General features: G+C 42.2%; 1 protein-coding gene across 9 annotated transcripts in view; it reads left to right on the forward strand.

The window, feature by feature from the left end:
• Nucleotides 1-2,917: 2,917 nt before the first annotated feature.
• Nucleotides 2,918-25,385, forward strand: part of TRAF3 (TNF receptor associated factor 3) — a 68,907-nt gene continuing 46,439 nt past the window's right edge. For 2 of the 9 annotated variants that reach the window (XM_052693525.1, XM_052693522.1), the window contains exons 1-3: nt 2,918-3,075; nt 3,931-3,986; nt 20,820-20,961. The gene's annotated coding sequence lies outside the window, so the exon portion shown is untranslated. Of the gene's footprint in view, nt 3,076-3,930; nt 3,987-5,987; nt 6,083-20,819; nt 20,962-21,068; nt 25,195-25,385 lie in introns of those variants that run through there. The other 7 variants (XM_052693518.1, XM_052693526.1, XM_052693517.1 and 4 more) reach the window with 7 other exon arrangements.

The following is a 25,385-nucleotide window of genomic DNA, read 5'->3' on the forward strand; positions in this document are numbered from 1 at the left end:
GCAACTTCCCAGTGGTATTTTCCATCCACTGACTGATTTTCTATCTGAGATACTGTGCTTTTCCATAGTGATATTCACTTGTCCCCCTTTCTCCATAGTTCTACACATAACAGTTTCTACCCAAGTCTGTAATAGATTACCGCTGGTATTACTGTGGATTCTTTTAAAATTCTGCTCTCATATAATTTTCCAAATCGTTGTCCTCTTATTTTACTTCTTTGAACCATTTTACTAAAATACAGTGGTACTCTGTACTCCTTTGCCATAATTCCTGTTGTTCCAAGCACTGCTGCTGGCAGCGCTGCATGGCAGGTACTTGCAGTGTGCCACAGCAGCACAGGCAGGCAGTGCTTCAGTAGCCACTGGAAACATTGGGTACGCCATGAAATCCCAAACCACTCGTAGGTTGGTCACCACCAGAAACATATTGCTGTAATAACCAACCATGTCCTGGGGTGCATCAAGCACTGGGAGGAGTTGTCCTGTTCTATGCTGCATTGATGCAGCCTCACCTCAAGAATTGTGTGCAGATTTTGGTGCCACAGTACAAAAAGAACATGAAACTCTTAGAGAGTGTCCAGAAGAAGACTATGAAGATGCGGAAGGATCTGGAAGGAGGACAAGGTGAATTCCCTTGGTTTGTTCAGCCCTGAGCAGAAGAGACCTCACAGGGAGCGAATGGGCAGCGCCGAGCTCCGCTCTCTGACAGCAACAGGGCCTGAGGGAACGGTACGGAGCTGTGTCAGGGGAATTGCAGCTGGGGGTGAGGGAAAGGCTCTGCACCAGAGGACTGTGAGCATGGAACAGCCTGTGCAAGGCAGTGGGCATGGTCCCAGCTGCTGGAGTTCAAGGAGTATTTGGACAGTGCTCTCAGATACAGGGTTTGGATTTGAGTGGTGCGATGTGGAGCCAGGTGTTGGACTCGATGATCCTTATGGGTTTCTTCAACTTGAGATGTTCCATAATTCTATGATATTAGAATTTTTTAGAATCTTGTAACTGTGACACAGAAAAAACAAGGCACTTGGAATGGGAGGTATTTAATCAGACCAACACTTCAGCTACTGACACTTTTAAATATGGAAAAGCCTCTGCTTGACATCTTAAAGATAGTATGAGAATTTGTTTTCGGTCTTTATTTGGGGGGGGGAGGGAAGGAAGATTACATTAGTATAACTGTCAAAGCTATTAGCACTGCAATCCTATTATGTTTCTTCCCTTTTTTCTTTTTTTTCAGGGCAAATCAAGAGGACAAACATACAACAGCAAAAAGAGCAGCAAGGAAGGAAATTGCAGGCGTGTTTATGATGGAAACTTATTTACAGCCCTGCTGCTGAAGAGATCAGGGCTCAGTACTCAGTCCTGCCAGCCATGCCAGAGCTAAGCAATCCTGAGCAAGTGATGGGAACATTTAAGACATCGGTCTTAGATTGTCTTTCCGATCACAGGTTCACAGCATCTTTGCAAAAGGCGCAGTTGTCTTGACAGCTATGCCAGCCTCTTCCTGGGGACAGCAGCAAAAGGAGGGAAGGAGGGAGAGAGGGAAGGAGGGGGGAGAACAGAGAGGTGGGATGAGGAAGAAAAACAGCACACGAGGAGGGAATTAGCAGTGCCAGCCGAGCGTCGTGTTTGGGGTCTGATGAGGACACAGCGGAGCAGGAGATGTTTGGTTCGCCGGGCGAGTTGGCGTGGGCGTTGCACAGATGCGGGGGATGCGGATCGAACAGGGAGGGTCAGGATGGATTTGGGGACACGGGGAGATGCTGCAAGCAGTGGCTATGACGCGCAGCCCGCCCGTTCAGGATCACGCATCCCGCCGTTCCTCCATAGCGATCCTCGATAAACAACGTACAAAAAGGACGGTGACCTCATCCCAGTGAAACCGGCCAAACACCAGCACATTTCTCCGTGCTCGGCTCTGCCGGTCTCCGCGCTCCCCACGTCCCGCCGCCCAGCACAGCAGCCCCGTGCGGCTGCAGCCCCTTCGCACAGCTCTCGCCGACCACCCCGCAACGGCCGAGCCTCGTCCGCCGCTCGCAGCCCGCTGCGGGGAGCCGACAAGCTGTATCGTGCACCCCGCGTGAAACAGACACCTCTGACGCCTGTCAAACATCTGCCCTAATCAGGAAATAACACGGTACGAGCGGAGCTCGATGCAGGCATTTATTTCATCCGGCTGGCCGGGCTGCTAACGGCCGGCAGCATCTCCTCCTCTGCCGGCAGCATCTCCTTCCTCTGGGACGCAGCGCCCGGCGCTGCCTGGGCTTCGGCACCCGCTCTGCCGCCCGGGGCGAGGCGCCCCGGCTCGCGGCTCCTTTCTGCTCTTTTCCAGACTCTTCTCCCCCTCCCTCCCTCCCTCCCCCCCTCCCCGCGCTCGTTTTTCTTTTCTTTCTCTTTTTTTTTTTTCCTCCCATTCTTTTTCCCCTCCCTCCCCCCCCCCTTTTTTTTTTTTTCTTTTTTTCCCTCCCCAGCGGCGTTTTTTAAATAAAGGCGACCGCGTTTCCAAGCGGCCCTTTATGCGGATCCTCTCGCTGTGAGGAGAGCGGGGCCGTGCCCCCCCCCCCCAGCCTTCCCGCGCGGCCCAACGGCCGCCGCGCACCGCCTCCCTCCCGCCCGGCCGCGCCGCAACGCCCGCTGCCGGCGCCTCAGGGCGCGTCCCTGGGGCGACCACAACCCTGGGCTGAGCCGCCCGCGGCCCCGCGCCGAGCCCCCCAGCAGCTCCCCCCGCCCCGAACGGCCCGCCCCTCTCGCGTGGCGCCGAGCCCCGCGCTCCTTCGGCCCCCCGGGTTTTGCCCCGCGGCGGCGGGTGCCGAGTATCGGCGGCATCAGGTGCAGCCGGCTAAGGCAGGCCCGGCCCCCGGCCGTCGCCTGCGCGCTGAGCGGCCGGGCCGGGCCCGCCCCTCGGTGTGTGAGGAGGAGCGGGTTTCGCCGGGGATTTCCAGCCTGAGCGGGCGGGAGAGGAAGTGTGGGGCGGGGGGAGACGGCGCAGAGCGGCAGGGACTTTCCGTCGGGCTGGCGGTCGCCTTCGCCGGGCTCCGGCTGCCGCCCCGCCGCCGCACGCTCGCTCGCACGCAGGTAGGGGCTCTGCTCGACCCGGAGACGGGGTGCCGCGCCGGAGCGGGGCTCGGGGCTGCGGGTGGGCTCGGGCTCCCTCGGCTCCGCGCCGTACCCCGGCTCTCGCCGCCCGCCCGGCCGAGGCACGGCGCTGCGGGACCGGGCGCTCCGCCTGTTGCCGGACCCCGGTGGCGGCGAGACGGGCTCGGCAGCTCGGCGCTCTGCAGGTGCCCCGTTTTCGCTCGCTGATTTTTACTTCTCCTCCTCACCCCCTTCCCCCTCCCCCCACTTTCCTTTCTGCCTTCCTCCCGCCGCCCCGGGGGCTGCGTGCCGCGGGGGGAGCCGCCGTCGGGCCCGGCCCGGAGCCGTGCGGGAGCGGCGCTTGCGGCGTTTGATGTGGCGTTTGAATGCAGAAGCCTCGCTCCGCTTCTGGCTCCCTCCATATGCGGTGCTGGGGGCGGGACGACGGCCTTTAAAGGGGCACCGCCGACAGCCGCCGCGCCGCTCCGCTCCCGGTGCCGAGCGGGGCCCCCCGCGAGTCCGCCGCCCTCCGCGGCTCCGAGCCCCGGCAGCGGGGTGGGTGGCCCCGGTCAGCGCGGGACATCCGCTGCCGCTGGCACGGAGCGGGCCCGGCGGTGCGGGAGGAGTTGTGGACGGAGCCACTTTTCCTACATGCAACGAACGGCCTCTCGCTGTCTGGCGGGAGCGGGCAGCGCTTTGGTGTTTTTATTTTTGATTTTTATTTTTTTTTACGCCACCCGTCTCCTCCGCTGTTTTTGCAGCATCGCGTTTTGCTGGCTTAAATTAATGATCGCGTTGTAGGGTTAGGGAAAATAATGAGTGTTTAAAAGTTTATACTGAGTCATTCCTCTGCAGATGAACCTATGACTGACTCATAATCTGAGAACTGCAGTGGCTTGTAAAATAGGAAGGTAAGGCATTTACATCTTGATTTATTTGTGTCTGAGATGTGAATTACGTGTGGAGAAACAACTGAGATGGTCTTAATGTTGAAAGGTGTAATCTTACGTTCTGCCAGTCAGAGCCTGTGTGTGACATGAAAGGCTGTGTGTGCCCCTCTGGGTGAGTCTGTACCATGCATTAGGACATTCTTCATCTTTTTTCTGCTTCTGTAGTAGTAAATGTGGGAAGTTCCGATGATACAATTGGAAATTTGCAGTCAGGGACTTCACTAGCGTGCTGAGATCTATCAGAGTCCTGTGCATTGTGATGCGTGTGCTTTTATTCTTCAGTAGAGCTGTGTATTTTTCACTGTTGGTTCATCCCACGGAATGCAATGTGTAGCAACGCTGTGCACTAATCTCAACTTGCATTCATAGACCAGAACGGAGCTCAGTGTGTGATGTAAAGGCACGCTGGCTGTATGCAGCACAGCGGATAAGTGGCTAAATATGAAATAGTGAAGTCTGTATTCAGAATGGGTATTGACTTACACAGAAGCATGAATGTAAAGCATGCATTGATTGTTGGAGTTACGGCTAAAGAGATGATAACATAATGCATATTTTCCTTTAAGACGCACTATTTGACTCAAAGTCTCTACTAATGGCAGTCCATACTGAAGCATATATAGAGTAACGTAGACATAAATGTTGATTATTATGCCTAGGGAGAGGGTTTTGATGTTAAGACAAGAGGTACTTGGATGTTTGGACTGAATCAGAGTTCTTTGTGGCTAGGCTGGGAAACCCCTTTAATACAGCCTGATAACGGAAACACTGATGTGTCATGAGTTTGGGCATTGCAAGCAGACTGCCCTGGGAGGTTAGAAAAGTTGCTTTGGTACAGCAAGAGAATGGTAGGTGTTTTACTGAAATCTGACATTGATTCAGAGCTTCCAACAGTAGCTTTACCTATGATATAGAAAGGTGAAATGCATTCAGTATCAAAGCAAATTCTCTTTCAAAGAGGGTACTGAAGGAGCAAGTCTTCAGCCTTGCCAGAGGTCCTCTTGCAATCAGGTTTGGTAATATTGGCTTTGGGAAGCGGTTCTAGTGTAGAATTAGAGAATTTGATCACCATCGCGTCAGCATATTTACTGTTGGTACCTTGGAAAACCGTTTAAGATGGCAGTACTTAACAGCAGTGACAAAAAAAAATTCTTAAAGGGGTCTTACCAGTCCATGCTAACACAGTTTGTTTTCTAAAGCATTTCAACATTTGCAGCGTTTTGAATCTTTATATTGTTCTTGTCCACAATATGAAGTTTAAGTGACAGAGAAGGACCGTGTTTTTTGATACCATATTAGCAGATATTGCTAAAAAAGGCAGCAATCTTAATTTCTGACTTTTGCTGTTAAATCACTGGCATGTAAATACATTGGTAAGTAGGCAATCAGAGTTCTGAAGATAAAAAGTAAGGCGGTTTAAAAATAGGTACGACTGAAATCTAATCCAGTGTTCTGAATTGGCTTTGTATGAATAGATATTAGACATCAGAATGTGTTATTCTTGCAGTATCTCAGATGATGCAACAGCTGGATTCCATTTTTTTGTTATAATAGTGTTTCTTAATTGAAGGTGCTGAATCCTGTGATGTCTGAAGACTATTCATTACACATTGGTTTCAGATGTCTGTGTTCTTGTGCGCAGTTCCTTTAAAGAATTGCCAAGACTTAAGGTTTTTTTTTGTTTTGTTTTTTTGGGTTTTTTTGTTAATGACTGTGGGTGGGTACTTTCTGAATATGATGCTTGTATTTAAAACCTCCTGGCATTTTTTGCCTATGGCTCAGGAACACCAAAAGTGGTAGGAGAGAGTGAAATCAGAGATTTCAAGATGTGATATGGGGAAAAGAAGCCAAGAGAGGGAGAGTTGTGTATGTTTGTGCATCAAAGGAAAGGTATGACTGTAGCATAAGGAAAAGTGCTGTAGCCATGCAAGGTTTTATTGTACTGGCTTTTTTAACCTGCAGTGATGAAGTGGTGACATAGAAACCACAGCAGCAAGGGGCTGGCAAAGGGGATGTAACTGGTCTCCCGGCTCTGCCTGCAGGAAGCCCATACTATAGTAAGTGGGAAAGTCTGTTTATGCTTGTTTTGAGAAATAACACTTTTCAATTTATCTGTCTTCAATATTTTTATGTTCTTTTTCAGACAAGAGGAAAAAAGAAGGGATAGAGAATTTGGAGGAAAGAGGTGGCAACTTGCAATGAAAGATGATTAGGTGTCTGCAGAGTAGGAAGTAGGAAGAGGTGCTCTGTTGTCTGTGCTAATGGGAGTGAAGATAAAATAGAGCTCCCCTCCCTCCCCCAAAGGGAACCTAGAAACCAATAAGGAAAGCATTAAGTAGAAATATCAAATAACTTAGGAAGGAAATAAGGTACAAAGACAATTTGATATTGGAAATTTGATAGTTGTGTAGTTCTTTTGGACTTCTTTTTCTTCTTGGAGATGTTTTCTACCCTAACACATACAGCAGAATACTGTTGCCATTCTGACTTCAATTGCTACTGACTGTTGGCTTTATAACCTGGTTAACAGGGCAAGTGTCTCTAAAATTACATGTAGCAACTGTAGGTCACTAATCCTCTCCACACCCCGAAAATGTTAAGCCTTTGATTTCTATCCTGTTGTTCTTCCGTGCTGATTTACTCCACGTATGCAAAGTGTGATTCTAGTAGAATCCTGCATTTCATCTAGCAAAGAGCAGCACGGGAAGAGAAGTCTCAACATGCTCAAGGATGCAGAAGTTCCATATTGTGCATGTGGTGGCCTCTGTCCCTGGCTCCCCTGTTCTGTAAACAGGGTTATTGTGTGCTTTGACATCAAGATTGATTGCTGCAAATTGTAAGCATTAGAACTGCATTGGGCATAGCAGAAATGCTTTAGGTTGGAGCATTTTATAGTTCCACTATTACTTTATATACTGTCATAAAAGGCTCACTTGTGAAATAGATTTATCTGCTGTATAGAGTGAACGTTCTGTAGGTCATTTACAATGATAAAATCACCAATAGTTCTCTAATATGGTATACATTATCTGAAGTGAAAATAGCCTTTCACATATAGTATGCATAGCAAATGCCTTAAACAAAAACTTTACTGAAGGAGATCCACACAGCTCATGCAAGAGTGAGGAACTTCTCTTTTACGTGCTGTAATGATGACTGTATGGAAGCTCATTATTACAGAAGTTTAATACTCGGAGTAATGCTGAACTTGCCTGAGTTTGTGGTTTACACAGTAGTAAAAGCAAGCATCTTTTGGTAAGCCAAGTAAGATATGGCATTCCAGGCTTGTCTTGGGTGGGCATGAGTCTTCACAGCTTTCTTAGGCCTCTAACAAAATGAATTACTTCCATTTGGTCTGTCTTGAAAAGCATGTTGCAGGTGCTTCTGTAAGATGTGAAGTGCCTTTCTGCTTGCTACTTTGTACATATTCCAGCTCTGGTAAGAAGATGGCCTGTTGAAGGAAGATACCAATGTAAGATGTAGGAGACCTACAGGCTGTTCCTTGTTCCTGTGAAGGTCTGTACTGTAAGTCATTCCGTGCAGCCAAAGCAATGAGGACCTTTGTTGCAGTGCTGAGTGGTGTGACATCATGCTGGTGTCCCAGGGGCAGAAGGGGGATTCCAAGCCAAGTTTTCTACTTCCCTGGGGAGCATTCTCATAGTCAGCCACTGGCCAGTTAAGCGTAGAGTCACTTCCTTCTCTTCAAGCTCTTCTGCTATGCCAGGAATAATGAAAACTCTGTGCCTGAGAAATGGAGTAAGAGGAAGCATGGTGCCCCAGTCAAGTGGTTAAGACAATTACTGAGATGAGGAAAGGCGTAGAGCCTGCTGGTGTGTCTCCCACTGGTGTCTTGGTTATTGTTATCTGGTGTATTTTGGACTCAATACTAAGGGGCTGATATTTAAGTGCTTCTGGTGTTAGGTAGTAGCTGGCTGGGACTTCTGAGAATACTTATCGTACATTCTGTGGCTTGTATCTGCCTGGCCTCTGGCCCGTTCTGGTTTTGTCTTTTCCTTGTCTGTGAAAATGGAAATAGTGTTGCTTTCCTGCAGTCTGAGGGCATCAGAGATGATGTGTTGAGACAGAGCTTGGCAGTACGAGCATTATCCATGGATAAATGAAACAAATTGCATGAGCTGTGTGTAAGTATCCCGTTCTGTCTCTTCTGCAGGGCTGTACCATTCTGTTCCATCAGTATTACACGGCAGGAAATAGAATTTGCTTCACAGCTCTTGCATTGTTGTGTACAGCAAATATGCAGTGTTTTAGGAATCTGAGAGTACACAACAATTTGTCAGAATGGTGCTTTTACTTATTCCCAGCTTTCTGCTTTGGTTGTTCTAGAGCACTAATAATTATTCCTTATTCTATGGAACCAGCTTACTCTTACAATAAATGTGCCTAAAATAACTTTTTAACAGCAAAGCTCAGCTTGTGAACCAAAATTTGGCAATGTGAATGAAATTCATTATGTAAGCTTGTCCATGTGCATGAGAGAGAGAAATAAATAGGACAATTGCTGGAGTTTTCATAGTAGGTATGTAGTACCAGTAAACTTTACCAGTTTACTATCCACTGTCTCTGCCTTTCCACAGAGAAGAATCATAGAATCATGGAGTTGCTCAGGTTGGAAAAGACCTTAAAGATCATCAAGTCCAACCACAACCTAACCATACTACCATAACTCTAACAACCCTCTGCTAAATCATGTCTCTGAGCACCACAGAACCTTCCAAAGAGTAAGTTTCCTTGAGTGATGCCTTCTGACCATTTATTTGATGACTTCTCTAAGTCTTGATTTTTGCTTAGGAAGTACAGTCTTAAATTTTCCATCTGCCTTCTGCTTGTTTTATTCTTCTTCAAACCATCTTAATTGACTCCTCTTTCTCTATTTTATGCAATTCAATTATTAATGAAATACTCTTCTACAGACTGGCCAAACAACTTGAGATGGAAGAGAAATACAAACAATGTAAATGCTCTTAACTTCTCAGCTTTCTTCCTCTGATTCATGGAAGTGCCTCAATTTCATAGAATCATAGGATGGTTTTGGTTAGAAGATCACTTAGTTCCAACCTTTAAGATCATCTGGTTCCAACCCCCTGCTATAGGCAGGGACACCTCCCTCTACAGCAGGCTGCTCAGCGCCCCATCCAGCCTGGCCTTGAGCCCCTCTGGGTAGGGGGCATCCACAACCTCACTGGGAACCTGTTCCAGTGCCTTACCACCGTCACAGTAACAAATTGCTTCCTAATATCTAGTCTAAATCTGCCCTCTTCCAATTTAAAGCCATTTCCTGTGTCCTGTCATTAGATGCCCTTATAAAAAGGACTGCTTTCAGTCATTCTGTATCTTTTGTTGTAAGTTTAAATTGTGAAGGGATGACTTTATTCCAAGGTGTTCTCATCTTACATGACCAAAACAGCTGACTACATTTTGCTGTTTGCTTTAGTTCCCATTTTCATCACTTTTGTCTTGAAATACTTATTTTCAGACTTGGATTTGTTTTCATACTTTTGATTAGTAATCTTTATCTGTAAATCAGGTTTCCTTTCACCTCTTTGTAGCTGCCTGTTTCTTTTTTCCCTCCACCCAAGATGAGTTAACAGGCTCTTCCAGATTGCCAAAGATGGCCTTACAGCATACTCTGCTGTAAGTCTGTATATCCTTAAATCTTCAAATGCTCTTTTAGTATGTCCATTTCACTGCTTTCTTTTCTGTTCAGAACAGTATCCTTGAGAGGGGAGCAGTGTCCTCTTGCATTTCAGTTCAGGAAATACGCCATTGGTAAACTTGCATTTCTCCTGCTGAAGGTGTTGATACATAATGGAAATACCAATGGATCCTGCATTGTAGTCGTAGTAGTGGACACTGCTGCTGTGTTGCCTGTGCTCAGCGGGTTTTTTAATCTATGTGATAGTAAGGTATTTTGACACTTTCTTGGAGCATGTGCAGCAGAATGCCAGGCAATCCCCGGGAAGGTAAAACAAGTTTAGTGTTATTTGTTGTTTGTGTTCTCCATCTGCTCTTTCTTGGCACCTGGGCCCATAAATTCCCCTTCTTCTCCTTTCCTTCTTACAAATTCCTGAAAGCTTCACTTTCATTTTAACAAAGTTTGTTTAGCAATCTAACCTTGAGTATTTTACCCAGTAACTTCTTGAGGGAGTTTAGGGGATTTACTCTCCCCTCTGTTTGTCTGTGGTGTTTTTTGTTTTTGTTTTTTTTTTTTCCCTAAAGACTTAAGACAAGCAAACAAATTTCTGCCCACAGTGCTCTGTATGAGGATATCCTTCCAGAATAGGTGTAGAAGGGGTTTGGAATTATGCTGCTTGTGTATGCAAAGCTAGTAGTACTTACAGGTGAAGTATGGTGGTGTAACTTCATAACGTTATTCACTAAGGTTTGTTTTTTGATACAAACTCAATATTATCAGTTGACTGTTTAGAAATGACCTGATAGGTCAGATAGGTTTTGAAAGTCCTTTAAGCTGTATGTAAAAAGGTGGTTATTCCTTAGCAAGAATGTCAGTGTGGCAAAGTATGGGGTAGTTGAGACCTTGCTTGCAGCGTTGTAACAAATGTAACAAATGATACGAGGAAAAAGGGACAAAATGCAGCGAGAAAGAAAGTACTTATAGATCCATTTCATATGTAACTGTATGCTCTCCTGACATGTTTGTTTACATAAGAAAATATTGTTAATGAGACAAATAGTGGAAATTGCCAGCAGTCATCTTACTGCATGCTTTACTGATGCTTTTTGTTCATTTCCTGCCCTTCTCCCATAGTATATTTTGTAGCAGAGGAACAACCTTAAAGATACCTTGGAGAGCTGGGCTTGATTTTTAGCAGGTGTAGATAATGACTTTGGTTGCTGTGGTTAAGATTCAGCACTGTCCTTAGACTTTTCCTTTCCCTCTGTTTTGCTTTTGAAGAGAATGTTTAAACATTCATGAGGTATTTTTAAACTATCCTTGCTTCTTCACAAATATTTTGTTTTTACGTAGTTTTAACTAAACTCTTATCTGCTGGCTAAACAAACTTCCTGCTGTACTTAATACATTTGCACGTGAAAGTATCTGCAAAAAAAAAGGCTGTCAGATTGCTGTCCGTGGAAAAATGATTTGGCTTCTCTTGTAGATAATCAGTTTTTGTAGCGTAATAAATAGGCCATGTGTTATAGTACCAGTTGTTAACACCTCTAAAATAAAATGTTTGTCATATTAAAGAAGGGGAAAAAATTGGTGAACTCTCCATTAGATGGTGCTGCTGGGATTGAAATATTTATGTACCTAATGGAAGCAGACATCTACCTGGAACTGCTTTTACAGCTACCCCAACCCCCCCTATTTTTCTTTTTTTAATGTTTTCTTTTTATTAAAATACTTTCCAAAGGCAGTGATACTTACAAGGATTTTTTTTTTCAGTTTGAAATAAATAGGTAAGATACTGAAAAGAAAGGCTGTTTCCATGGGAAGGAGGCATGGAAGAAGCAAAGCATACACTTTTTGCATGGGTGATTTAGATTCTAGCAGCTGCCTCTTTTGTTGTAACACTCATCTGTTTGAAAGATGGTTCTGAGTTTCTTTCATACACCACTACCATGTAGATGAGGATAACTGTAGGTAGTACTAAAGAAATGCAGTGTCAAGAAGTACTTGATTTTTAAAATCCCCAGGTGAATTAGACTGACCATTACAGTGTTAACACCCATATAAATTGGAGTTCAAATCTTCTTGCTGCCTGCTGTCCACTTAGTTTTTACTTCTGAAGAGCAGTGTTTTGTTTTAACTGAACAAGAGAATGATAGCATTCATTTGCACAAGCCATGGCTGGTTTTCCTGGTTTTCAGGAAAACCTAAGGCAACAAATGTTATCTGTAGGCGTATAGTACTATCATAAAGGCCATAGCTTATGCCAATCTGAGTGGTCTGAAGTTGTTGCTTCAAACCTCGTCAATTTCCCATGTATCTAAAACCATACCTACCTTTTCTGCATGTCTTGGATACTTTAGGACATCTAAAATTGAGCTTAACACCCATGATTGGACACTCAACTCTTCATACATATTAATTTAAAACAATGTGCATTTGCAAGCATATTCTTGTTAGGACTCCTTGAAAGATGGCAAGGCAAGGCTGATGAGGTCTTTGATATCTTTCATACCACAGAGCTGTAAGCAGAAAAAACAAAAACAAAATAAAAAAACCCACATAACCTAAATTTTAGAAATAGTATTGGTCAACAGGAAGAGAAGTTAGCTGTGGGTGCTGAACAAGATGATCTTTAAGGTCCTTTCAGCCCCAAAACGTTTTTGGTTCTTGATTGGGTTCATGAAGCCACAGCCCTCTTCCTGATAGAGGTATAAGTATTTTTAACAGGATTTAAAGAGTACAGGTGATTGTGACCAGTCAGCTAAAAATGTTTGGTAGCATTGAATAGCATTGAGTGAGAAATGTAACAGAGGGATTTTTTTTTTTTTTTTTAATATATCCACTTCCTTTTAAGGAAAGGAATTATTATTATATAAGACATATATATATATGTATAATATGTCTTATATAATAGAAAATATGTCTTATGTCTTATTATAATGTCTTATATATAGAAAAAGACATATATATATATATAAGACATATTTTATATATATATATATATATGTCTTCTGACTTTTTTTTATTCAAAAGCATTTGTGAAGGTTGGCTGGCAGGCTTAGCAAGCATTCTCATCTTGGGGTTGGAAATTTAAAATTATGTTGGATCTCATGTGTAATTTTCTTTTCTCAAGGAAAGGAAATGAGATCCTTGATTAAATTCCTTGTTTGCTTTCGAACCTTACGTTGGGCTGTGTGATAGTAAGTTGCTTAGTTCCCTAGAATCAAGCTGGTTGAAGTAATAAGGCAGAGGGTTGGTTCTCTTTGATGACCTTAGTTGTCCACTTGGGGAAAAACTTAAATAAAATGTTTCTTAAATGTTAACACTTATGTGATAACTGGGGAAATGGACAAACTATTGTGTGAGAAAATGAGAGCTTCACCTTGAGTGTTTTACTGTTAATTTACTGTTGGCTAATAATAACATGTGAAGGGGCAGGTAGAAGATAGTGGTTACAGCTGTATGACTTCACATGAAATATGAACTTGCTATTCCTCAGTTACACGATTTGGCTTTCTGAGTTAGGCCAATCCTAGCGTGGAAGTGAATCTAGAAGAAAGTCAGTCCTGCTTGGTCATCTTGAATAGAGACTAACATTGCTGTAGGATCATGTATAGACAGAAGTGTGTAGACAGAGTAGTGATATTCTTGCTTTGGGTCTCTACTAGCAAGATATTAGCAAATCTTGGCCTTCCTTCTTGCCTCCTGTCTTTGCTTATATCTGATTAGGTGGCTACCATTGTGTTTGTAGGCTAAGACTTTGCCATTACTAGGATTTACCATTATATTTTGCAGTGCTTAGATTCAAGGAGTAGCTATTGCTCAAATAGAGTCAAAACCATATCCCATTAGAATGTTCATCAGAGAGGACAGTCAGGAAAGAAGGGACAAAATATTGTAGTGCATTATGAGTGGTTTTTTTTGGTTTTTTTTTTTTTTTTTTTGGCAAAAAAAGTTAAAGGGTTTCCAGAGACTGGTAAAAGCAGTGCTGTAATAGATCCACTGAAAACAGATGGCAAAACTTATTTCTGCTCAAGAAGAAAAACAACAAATGAACAATCAAATATGAAATGAAGGATTTTATTTGCACATACATCCTTCAGGAAAGGAGTGTGGATAGGACAGTGCTCTTATATTTATTGATACACAGGAAAGCTCTTGATGATAAACTTGTCTTGATTTAGCAGTGACAAAGAGAGGAAAGAGCTGGTTAAGAAACAGAAATAAAAAGTAGCTTGTGAAAAATTAACTTGAACTGATTAATTCATTATTTCTAGGAAACGATGGGGGAAGAGTAGCAAAATAGAGAAGAGTAGAATAGCTAGAGTTCAGAAAACTTGTAGGATGCCATAGGAAATAATATTAGAAACCAAGAAGAAGTCAGTAATATTACCTGCTCTGTTGGGAAAAAGTGTGAATTACTGATTAGTACTTCCTTTTCCACTGGCACATAGCAGCAGACCTATTTGACTAAGTCAGTACACTGCTAATGACCTCAGATCCAAGGAAAAAAAAAAAGTATGAAGCTAGGTGAGAATGTTAAGGATAAGAAAGAAAGAATGACACAGGCAGATGGAGTAAGAAAAGAGTGTTTGAGACATAAAACAATATCCAACTAGTGAAGGAGGTACAAATATGTTCTCATTATCTTTCATATGGTTTTGAACAGTAGGAGGATATTGTTCCAGCAGTCAATAAGAAGGGAAAAGTAACAATAGTTGATGCCAAGAGGAATAAAGTAATGAACACTGCTTATTTCTATGTGAGGATGAGGTGATATAATGCATAATCCAGCTAATGGTTAACTCTTCAGCATGTTTGTGGTGATTCATAGAGGTTAAATGCAATTCCAGATGTGTTTTAGTGTTTTATCTTGTGATATCTGTGAAATGAGTAATGTGAAACTGAGTAATAGAATTTTATTTACCAGGAAAACTAGAATAGATGTAATTTGTAAACATCTGCAAGATAGCAGACTGATGGTAAAAGCTATTAGAATTTTTTCCATAGGAGTTTTATCACAGTTCTTTTGGTGTCATGATTTGAGGTCTAGGGGACTGGGTTAAGATGTTCTGTTTTACAGGATGTAGTTGCAGGGATAGTGTGGAATGAACTGGAAAAGTGAGAAGAAGGATGCCAATAGCTGTGATTATCCTCCAACACGCTGCCTAGGCATCTATTTTTGTCTCCTGAGGTGGTTGAAATTTTCAAAGTGATTTAAAGGATTGAACAGTAGAGAAGGCATCCATTCCTTTTGCAGATGGATATCAAACTGAGATTGTGTGCAAGTTCTCTGGAGAACAGAATTCCGATTCAAAATGAACAGGTCTTGACTGGGGTGCAGTCATTGGCTTTGGGTAACTCACTGCTCTTAAATTTTCGTACAGCCTACATTTTTCTTGCATCTTCAAGTTCTCTTGTTCTCCTGCTTTCAAATATTGAATCCAATTCAAGATGTCATTGAGCTCAAAATACTTGGCCTACAACCTCATCCTAAATGAAATGCCTAAGTCTGAATTTATGACTAAATGCAACGTGTCAGTCCTGATGCTGTTACAAGCATTGAAATGAAATGGCGTCTTTTCCCTACTTGTAAAACAGACCCAGAGCTGTATGTGCTGGAGTTGTCTTGATACCATGAATGCTACTTAAACCACCAGTGAACATAAGTTTTACATTGTATGAAGTTGTGAAGTGAACAGTAACAATGTTGTAATTTTAATGTAATGTTGTGAACAGTAACATGTTGTAATTTTTATTAACGCTACAAGCGTGGTAAATTCAAAGGGAAAGATGTGAAGACCAAACAAAGATACAGCAGAATCTTAATGGCTCTTGTTAGTCACTGGGGCTCAGGCATTAGAGCCTATGCCTAGTGTTAGATACAGTAAGTAAAATAGGATCAAAAGCATTTAGAGAGCATATAATAATTTGTATGTTCGTGTATGGCCTGTCTGCCCTGGTAGAACTTTCTGAGGCCTTGTGGTACACCCTTTAAACTGATGTTGTTTCTTTGTTCTTCTACTCTCTACTCTTCCTCCTGTAAATAGGAACATGTTAAAGAAACCCTTAGTCTTTGTACTTTTGATACAGTATTCTACATGTATTGAGATGTTCACTGCTTGAATAAAGAGGTCAGCATATAGTGGCTGTAATTAGTACAGAAGAGTTCAGTTCCCATTGTTCTAGGCTAATGCTGGATATTCATTTGTTTTCAGTAGCTAGAATGAGATGATGTGGTGACTGGGTCATTCTTTGTGCAGTTGCAGGGAATGGTCAGTGCTCTTTTTGACAGTATTACAGCTTTGCCATGGTCCTGGAAGAATGAGTTAGAGAAGATGGTCTGAATTAACTAACTTTGGAAAAACAGGAGGGGTGGGAATTGAAACTGGGCTGATGACTTTTCAGTTCTATGTCAGTCGGTAAAACCAGTATTGTACATGGCAAAAATGTGTAGATGAAGCAAGTATGGAAATGTTACACAACTTTAATCAGTTGCTATTGCCTGCAGTTTGTCCAAACATAAGAGTTTCTGCTCCATACTCTTGACTTGGAAACAGTGTAAAGTCTGAGAAGTGAACTCTCAGCTGCTTGTAAAAAGCAATATAATAGAATTATAGAATCATTTGGGTTGGAAGAGACCTTTAAGATCCTCTAATTCCAACCCCTCTGCTAAAGGCAGGTATACTACCCACTAGACCAGGTTGCTCAAGGCCCCATCCAGCCTGACCTGGAACACTTCCAGGGAGGGGCATCTACAACCACTCTGGGCAACCTGTTCCAGTGTCTGTCAGTAAATAATTTCTTTCTAATATCTAGTCTATATCTACTCTCTTCCAGTTTAAAGCCATTTCCCTTTGTTTTGTTGCTACATGTCCTTATAAAAAAATTCCTCCCCAGCTTTCCTGTAGGCCCCTTCAGGTACTGGAAGGCTGCTAAAAGGTCCTCCCAGAGCATTTTCTTCTTCAGGCTGAAAACCTCTGACTCTCTCAGCCTGTCCCTGCAAGGGGAGGTGTTCCAACCCTCTAACTGTCTTCATGGCCCTCCTCTGGACCTGCTCTAACTTCCACATGTCTTTCTTGTGTTGGGAGCCCCAGAACTGGACTCAGTACTCCAGGTAGGATCTCATGAGAGCAGTGGGGCAGAATCACCTCCCCTGCTGGTCACACTTTTCTTGATACAACCCAGGAAACGGTTGGTTTTTCAGGCTGCAAGCTCACATTGCCTCAGTTAAGCCTTTCAACCAGCACCCCCAAATCCTCCTCCTTAGGGCTGCTCTCAAGCCATTCTCTGCCCAGCCTGTATTTGTGCTTGGGATTGCTGGATGGAGAACTTTGCACTTTTCTGTATTGAACTTTGTGAGGTTTCTTGGACCCACCTCTTAAGCCTGTCCAGGTCCTGGTTGGCATCCTTTCCCTCTAGTGTATCACCTGTACCACTCAGCTTGGTGTCATCAACCAAGCTTCTTAATCTGCCTCCGAGCAGAGTACAGTAGAAGGACAGAGGTCTCAATTACAGGAACAAAGGAGCCTTCCAGTTGTGTGGTGATATTGTTTGCCTTCATCTGCTCGTTTCTTCCTTTCTGTATAGGATTACACTAGGGGCTAGCATACATCTGTTTGCTGCTGCTGCAAGGAATTCTTTTTTTGTGTTCTTTGCCTCTTGTCTGGTTTGCTAAGTACTGTTTTCTCTTTTTTTTTTTTTTTCTGTCATGGTGCAGTTTTGTATTACTGTACTAAGGCCCTTTCCTTAAGCAAGTGGAAATACGTTATTTGACAAGACTGTACTGAACCCTCTGTAGCACTGTATTCCTATCTGAGTTGAGGAAAGGTGCTTTCATGGCATGACCCTTGCTTATGGCAGTGGCTCAAAGGTTTCCGATCGTTTTAGGACCATCTTTCAAAAGAACGGATTAAACTTGCTCCAGTATGACTTCTGATTGCATGACACACTAGGAAGAGCTGTGCTTATACTTAGAATTTGAAGAGCATCAGCTGCCTTTAGGTGTAAAAACTAAGGCAGACCACAAAACCAGTATTGTTCTGGCTGTGGTTTTTTGATAAGGCATACAGGGAGTGCAGCCTGCTAGTTCATGGAAGGTGAGGACTGATGTTCACTTGATGGATAAAGTTGATGAAGCCACTGAAAATACCATGCTCTTCAGACCAATAGGAAGGCTGGGTGCAGGGGGGCAGTCACCTCCCTTGCCTTGCTGGCCACTCCCCATTGATGAAGCCCAGGATACTGTTGGCCTTCCGGAGTGCAAGTACACATTGCTGCCTCATGTTGAGCTTTTCATTCTCCAGGACCCTCAAGTCCTCCTCAGTGCTGCTCTCAATATGTTCTCCCAGTCTGTACAATATCTGGTATAGCCATGACTGAAGTGTAACACCTTTAGCTTGGTACTGTTGAGCCTCCTTAAGTTCACGTGGACCCACTTTTCATGCTTGTGCTGATCCCTTTGGATGGCATCCCTACCTTCTGTTGTATCAACTATACTACTCAGCTTTGTGTCATGAGCAAACATAGAATGGCCTGGGTTGAAAAGGACCTCAAAGATTGTCTATTTTCAACCCCCCTGCCAATGGGTAGGGTTGGCAACCTCTAGACCAGGCTGTCCAGAGCCACATCCAGCCTTGTATTGAATGCCTCTGAGGACAGGGCATCCACAACCTCTCTGGGCAACGTGTTCCAGTGCATCACCACCCTCTGAGTGAGAAACATTCTCATGCTGAGCATGTACTCAATCCCACTATTCTGGGTCATTGATAAAGATGTTGAGGAGCACTGGTCTCAAGGCAGATCCTTGAAGACACCACTTGTCACTAGCCTCCACCTGGACACAGAGCTGTTGACTACAACCCTCTGGCTGCAACCATCCAACTGATTCCTTATCCCTGAATCCACTGAGTCCAGCCTTCAAATCCATATCTTCCTTTTTCCAGTCATGGGGCTTTACCTGACTGCTTTGACTTTTCAGATGTGATGGAAAGTGGCTTGGCAACTAGTGGTGCATGTCATGGGGCCTCACAGTCTTGCAGACATTCAGTCTTATCAGGAGGTCTCTAACTAGCTCTTTGCTTACAGTGGGATGGTTTTTGCTTCCTCAATTCCCACCTAGTAGTTTAGGAATGTGAGAGACTGAAGCAAGTAACTTTTTGAGTAGCTGTAACCATGTCTGTGGTTATCATTTCTCCCTTCTCATTTATTGAGAGGTATTCTGAGTTCAGCCTATTTTCACGATGTAAGTGAAGGGACCCACCATTTCATACCCTGGGAAAAGAAGGGGATGGGGGAAAGGAAAAGGTAGGGAGCTGGACCTGGATGAAGGAAAACAGTGACAATGAGCTGAAGGAAAAACTTGGATTAGTAAATGTAGTAGTGGAATGTGAGGTAACACAATATCATACAATGTGTTTGGAAATTGAAGCTAATAAGTCAAATAAAATGCAAAAGAGAGAGTTTCTGAAGTCCTTATTCTAATGTAGGTGAAGCTGCCAGGGAGCAGAGAGAGGTCTTGTGACTCCCAGTCCATTTTATCTTTCCCTCTGAATGGAAAATGGAAACAGGAAAATGCAGTTTTCTGGGAGTTGCAGTTCATTCTTCTCTTCTGAAACTGAAGACTGGAAATGCTGACAATCCATGGAACTGCAGCATTCACTCTTTAACTTCCAGTGCACTGCATGATGTTATGATGCGGAATACTGATGAAAAACCAAGAAACCATGACAGGGGGTTATGTTCACCTTGGTCTTTCTTTTCTAACTAATATACCTGTAGAATCCCTTTTTTTTTCACATCCCTTGCCAAGTTTAGTTCCACCTTTGCCTTGTCTTTCCTGATGTATGCCTGGCATTACTGTACTCTTCCCAAAGTGCCAGTTGTATTTCAGCATTAAAACAAATGTGGTCTTTCTGGTTTTGAGCTGCTATATAGATAGATTTCATTAACGTTTGATTTTTGCAATCTAAAATACTCTAGAACTCAAATCTTAATACTTCTGCAATGAACATCCACAACATTAATTAAAAGTATTTATTCAATTTGCAACTTCCCAAAAGTTGTATAATTAAAAAAGAAGACTTAGTTCTTACTATTATGAATAAAAAAATAAAAGTAGAAACTAAGCTATAAGCAATAATCTAGACAATCTGAATTTTTAAATTTATTGCATTTTCAGCAGACTAAGAAGCATATTTGAACTGTGAAATGCTTTGAATTTATGCTCTGATTTTATTTTGAGCTGCCTGATTGATTGAAGGCTGTTATCAACCCCTGAAAAATGGAGGAAAGATTCCCTCATCGTAGTTACTCTGAGTGAACTGGATTTTATGCTGTAGTTGTGCTGGAGTATGTTTTTGTTGTAAAAGAAGGCAAGAAAACCTTTCAGTTTGTTACTGACTGACTGTAGTGATCGTTGGCTCTATTGTTGGCTTTTATTTCCCAGTAAAGTGAGCATGGAAGAATTAAGATGGTATCGTGCCTTCTTGTAAATCCATTCTGATTGTTTCACAAATAATTATTTTTTTACAATAAATTGGTAGCTTAAACTACATTTAGTTCTCAGTATTGCAACTCAGATATGGCCTCGGTATGGTAGCCAGTGGGTTTTGATGCTGTTTGATGGTGATATTAAACCTACCTTTGTTTTCAGTCTTTGTATGTCCTCTCTTTTTCATCTGAGTGTGAAGGTTTCCTTTGCTGAACAGGTTGAAGTACAGGAGCTAGTAAAATTAGATCTGCGTTGAGAAATGGAGCATGCATCTCAGATAGATGGTTTCTTTTCTTGGTTTTGGTTCAGGTTAACAGAAGTATCTTTACATCTGCAGTTTCTGGAAATTTAAGAACACTGTGAACCTCTGGCCAATAAAAATTTTCCCATTATGTAAAACATTCTCGCAGATCACTTGACTCACTCCGTGGTGACAGTGGTGACTTCCTCCTTGAAGCAAATACATTTTTGCAGTGAATTTTCTAGTCAACTAATAAATTTCAGTGTGGCTTTTTGAGTTGATGTAGTTTGTATGGTTTCATGCAACTTTTAACGTACTATTTCTCTTTTATGCCTACAAGCTTGAGAGAATTGTTTCTGTATATTAAAAGAAGACACTTGAAACCAACTTTACTTGTTTGTTTCCCAGCAGGAAAGCCTGAATGCTTAGGCTTTAACTGAATCAAGACCAGCTCTCAGCAGCAGGAGACGATGTATTAATCCATTGGAAGTACACACTGCAGTCTTGTGTATCACTGTGTTTGCGCTGTGGATTTTTTTCCTGTAAACAGGTAGGTTGTGATTTTTTTTTTTTTTTCCTATATACGTTGTTTTTGTAATTTTAGAAATCTTGTGACAGTTTTGTGAGTGTTGTTTTCTCCTTGTGGTTTTGTTTTGTTTTTTTTTTTTGGGGGGAGAGGGTTGGGGTAGAATTCCTGTAATTGTGTGAAACCGTAAAGTACCTTATTCTCCTTTATGTTTTCACATCTCCAAGTTGATGGTATTAATTTTACAAATCGCCTTCAGTGCTTGAACTTGCTTTCGGCTGTGATGCCTCAAATCTCAAGCAAGTTTCTCTTGTTTCTGTAAGCCAGCCCTCTCATAGCACCACTCTTCTTTTGTGTCTTCCACACAATCCGAGTGGACTATTCAGCAAATTCTTCTGCAGTGTCTGCTTGGTGGAATTATGGTGCCTGATAGTAATGGAGGTTTCTTTGTTAATAATTTTTTGGTACATTGTATCAATTTTATTCTATTTGCAACCAAGGTAAGCATTATTATCTCTATTTCATTGAATACCAGTGGGAGACTTTTTTTTTTTTTTTTTTGAAATAGCTTAGAAACACTATAAATGTTAGCCACTTCCTTAGTCAAGAGGAAGAAATATTTTAGAATGGTACATTAAATATTTTTGGGGTTCTCCTTTCCTTCCTTGTTACACCTTCCTTGTTACACCTTCCTTTTTCTGAAGTTTGGAAAGAAAAGATACTTCTACAGAAGTCTGGCAGTCCTGTTTGCCTTTGGTTTTATCTGTAAAATGAGTGTGGACAAGAAAAAGTGAAACAGATGCTCCTTTTAATTTCTTGACAAGAACACAGAATATTTCTGAGTTCTCTGGGTGAGCAGCAGGGGTCATGTCCTCAGAGAGCAGCAGCAGATGATACTCTGAGACTACAGAACATGAGATTGTGTCCTGTTCCTCAGAGCAGGTGCAGTTTTATAAGGCTGGAAGCTAGAGAAGTTCTTTCAAAACTTTGTATGGAAAAGGAGTACATCTGAAGATTATTATTATTATTATTATTTTTTTTTTGCTACAGTTCTTTTAAGCATTATGACAAAGAACATTCCAAATAAGAGAAACTGGGAATCCTGAACAATTGGTCCAGCAGACTTGCTACTTTTCTGCAAGAATTTCTTCCTTGGCCCTAGTTTGTAATGTAATGGTAGGTGTTGGGTTTTTTTCTCCTAAGAGAATCCTTAGATTCTCTTAGGATCCTTAGAGACTGCACGAGTCTGTCTTGAAGGAATTTTCAGTGTCCTGAAGCAACATAAGTCAAAAAATGTCGTTAAGATGCTACTTTTAGACTAGATGCAGAAACTGAAAGGTACTTAAAAGATCTTATTTTACCATTTATGTTCTCTTTTTTTGGAGAAAGGGATATTTCTGGTCCTCCTTTCCCCCAGCTTTACTAAGATTTTCTTGCTGTTGTTCCTTATTTTAGTTAGGCAATTCCCAACTTCAGACTGAAGCTGTATTATACGAAGTAATACACATACAAGTATATGAAGAGATGGGAACTTGATAGGGTGTCCAAATGAGGAGAGAGAAAGGAGGCAGCATACCTTCTTCCTCAGTGAAGGAGAACAGAAAAGTACAGAAGTGCTTTGAGTCACGTAGAAAGTTTGTACTTATTAGTTCTTCTCATATTTTAATTTTTTACCCATATTTCAAAGCCACCAGGCTTTTCCCCTTTCCAAATCTGTTATTATATATTTTTAATGTAGCACTTAATGTTAAGTGTACAAACCAGGGAAGAGGCTCTAAACTGAAGATGACCTTTGGCACTGAATAAATTCTTAATAATAACTGCAAGCTTAAGTAACTGAAACTCTGTGTGGGACCTATGCCATGCTGGAGAAGAAAGAAAACAAAAGAAAACAACCCAAGTTGTAAGACTGTTACTTCGGTGCCTGGAAACTCAGGAACCCCTGTGAAGAGTAAGCTAAGGACTTGTGCACGGCTGTGAGAAAGCAATCTTTCTTCTGTCTGTGGGTGGGGAAGTGAGTAGTAGATGTGTTGATTATATCTGTGAAGCTGTACCTATGTTGCCCGTTACCTTTTCTTTAAAAGGTCAGTGTAAGCCTCGTTGAAGCATGCCACTAAAAACAAGCAATTTTTTTTTACTACTGGGAGCCAGAAGCCGAAAGGATTCATGCACATGAAATTTCTTTCCAGTGTCGTTCCTGCTTTTCTCCAAATAATAACGTGTTCTGAATACTGGATCTTGCACCTTCTCCTGGGGCTGCAGCAAGAGGTCTGGAAGTGAGTTACAGGGTGCTGAAGGGCTGCTGAAGGTTGCTGTTCAGTAAAAAAAAAAACAACGAAACAAAAACAACCAAAAAAAATTGTATGAACAAAAAATAGATGAAGAATGATGCTGGAGTCCAAAAGGAAGAATAGTAGAAAAAATCCTAGAGATCCCACCAAACTGCAGTTTATTTCCTTAAACCTGCATCTGATGTGGCAGGAGATTATTGAAACAAGCTATACTGTAAATTTTTGCTTCTTTTCTGGGCACCTTCAGTCTGTCCCTACCTGTATTTTGTGTAACCATCAGGAAGACTGCAGTGCAGTAATTGGCAAGGATTACTAGAAGGGAAAATCAGGCTGTGGTGACTCCTTTTACTGAGATCTGCATTTGGGAGCAGAAAGTGATGAATGGATGCAGCTCAGTTCCTGATTCAGAGATGTGGCTGCTTGTGGAAAAGGGCATGGTTCAGTCTTCATTAAGTGTTCCTAGTGTTCGCATGTCATGCCAGAAAGCCAATACATTTAGTGATGCAGTGATTAGTTTATTCTTTGGTATGAAATACTTGCAGTTTCTGCCTAATACTTTGTATTTAATTCTTTGTGCTCAGACAGTGGAGAGTAAGGTAAGATACTTTGTTGCCTGACATTTAAAGGATAATGGAAGTAATTTGTGCATGATGTAGCATGCAACAATAACTGCATTCTGTTGGAGAGTAGAAGTTTTGATTATCTTTTTAATTGCTTGCAACACATGGAAATTCATTGTAATAAAGTTTGTGGATCCTCTAGTGTACTCAAGTTGAGAAAAGAATTTTGTACTATGTATGAATTAAAAGATTATTTTGTCAGTTCTAACTCTGATTTTTCAGTATAACAATGGAAATTTCTTTTCAAGAACAATGTTCTTGGAATGTTTGGTCTTTTATGTTTATCATAAGAGCTGAAAACCAATCTTTTCGATGTCCTTTTTCCTGTCTCTGCATGTTTTTTGATGTCAGAGATTTAAGGATATAGCACCATCATAATGCTGCAACTTAGATGTGGAGCTCATTCAGTAAGAATGAAAATGTGGGGGCCCATAACTACTTTTGTCAATTGGAAGGAGTTGTGTGTAGGAGAACAGGAGAGGCTGAGAGCTCAAAACTCCCTACACTAAATTAAGCTTTATAGCTGGGCATGTACATGGCAAGTGTACATGGCATGTACAGTGACGAGGAGAATCATAATCTGTGTCTAAATTCTGCGTAGGAGTTTAAAAGAGCTTTGAAACTTGTAACTTTGTGAGTTACTGTATTGAACTTTAGTATTGAAATTTGTGACATCTACTAGCAATGTGGGCTCATTGGGAGTTAATACACTATTTTGGTGGGGGAAGTATTGTACAGATGCAGATCTCCTTTTCATATGGGTAACAGTTTGTTTCTGTACATCTTAGTGTTGGGCTGTTTTTCCAGACTTCTTTCTAGAGTTAGATTGGGCTTTCATTGGTCATGAAAAATGTCAGTGTATTTTTTTTTTGTAGAGTCTGCAGCCACTCATTACCCTTAATTAGTAGGATTGTGGTCTGCTCTATTAGAAGTGTAGCCCTGCCTTTTTACCTCCTGAGGAGCAAAGGTGAACTGAAACATGTGATAAAGATCAAAAAGGACTTATTTAATAGCTCTGAAAATCTGTGGCGTTTCTAAACAACTGTTATCATCTTGGTCTCATGTTACAAAGTTACTTTAGACATGATTAGGAGAATGAAAGCCTCACACATTCAGTGTCAAATCTGTAATTCTGTGACTGTCTTCATTTCCATAAACAGTTCTATGTAACTGCTGAGGTTGATCCATCTTTGCAGCATTTTGTGCAGGATGACAGCTGGGAGTACCCTGCCAAGCTGGGCCCTTGGTGCCAGTCTGCTTAGTGTCATCTGGGAGCATCGTTGCACTGGCACTACGGAATAGCTGGTCACGTTTTTCAGACTTTTCTGACACTGTTAGGCTCTGTGGTAGGTGGCTGCAAACTTCATTGACAAGAGCTGAGAAACTAAAAGTATTGCAAAAATATGGTTTTGCTGTGTGCATTGTATATAGTCGAATGAGTTTTGTACAAGATGGCCGCAAAGTGTTGTCCTTGAAGTGTAAATATGAGAAGTCAGTGGGGATTTAGAGTTGGTGTATTGGTTGCCTGAGTGTGGTA

This window comes from Tympanuchus pallidicinctus, unplaced genomic scaffold (genome assembly GCF_026119805.1).
Source record: "Tympanuchus pallidicinctus isolate F22 unplaced genomic scaffold, pur_lepc_1.0 scaffold3, whole genome shotgun sequence".
Taxonomy (NCBI): Eukaryota; Metazoa; Chordata; class Aves; order Galliformes; family Phasianidae; genus Tympanuchus; species Tympanuchus pallidicinctus.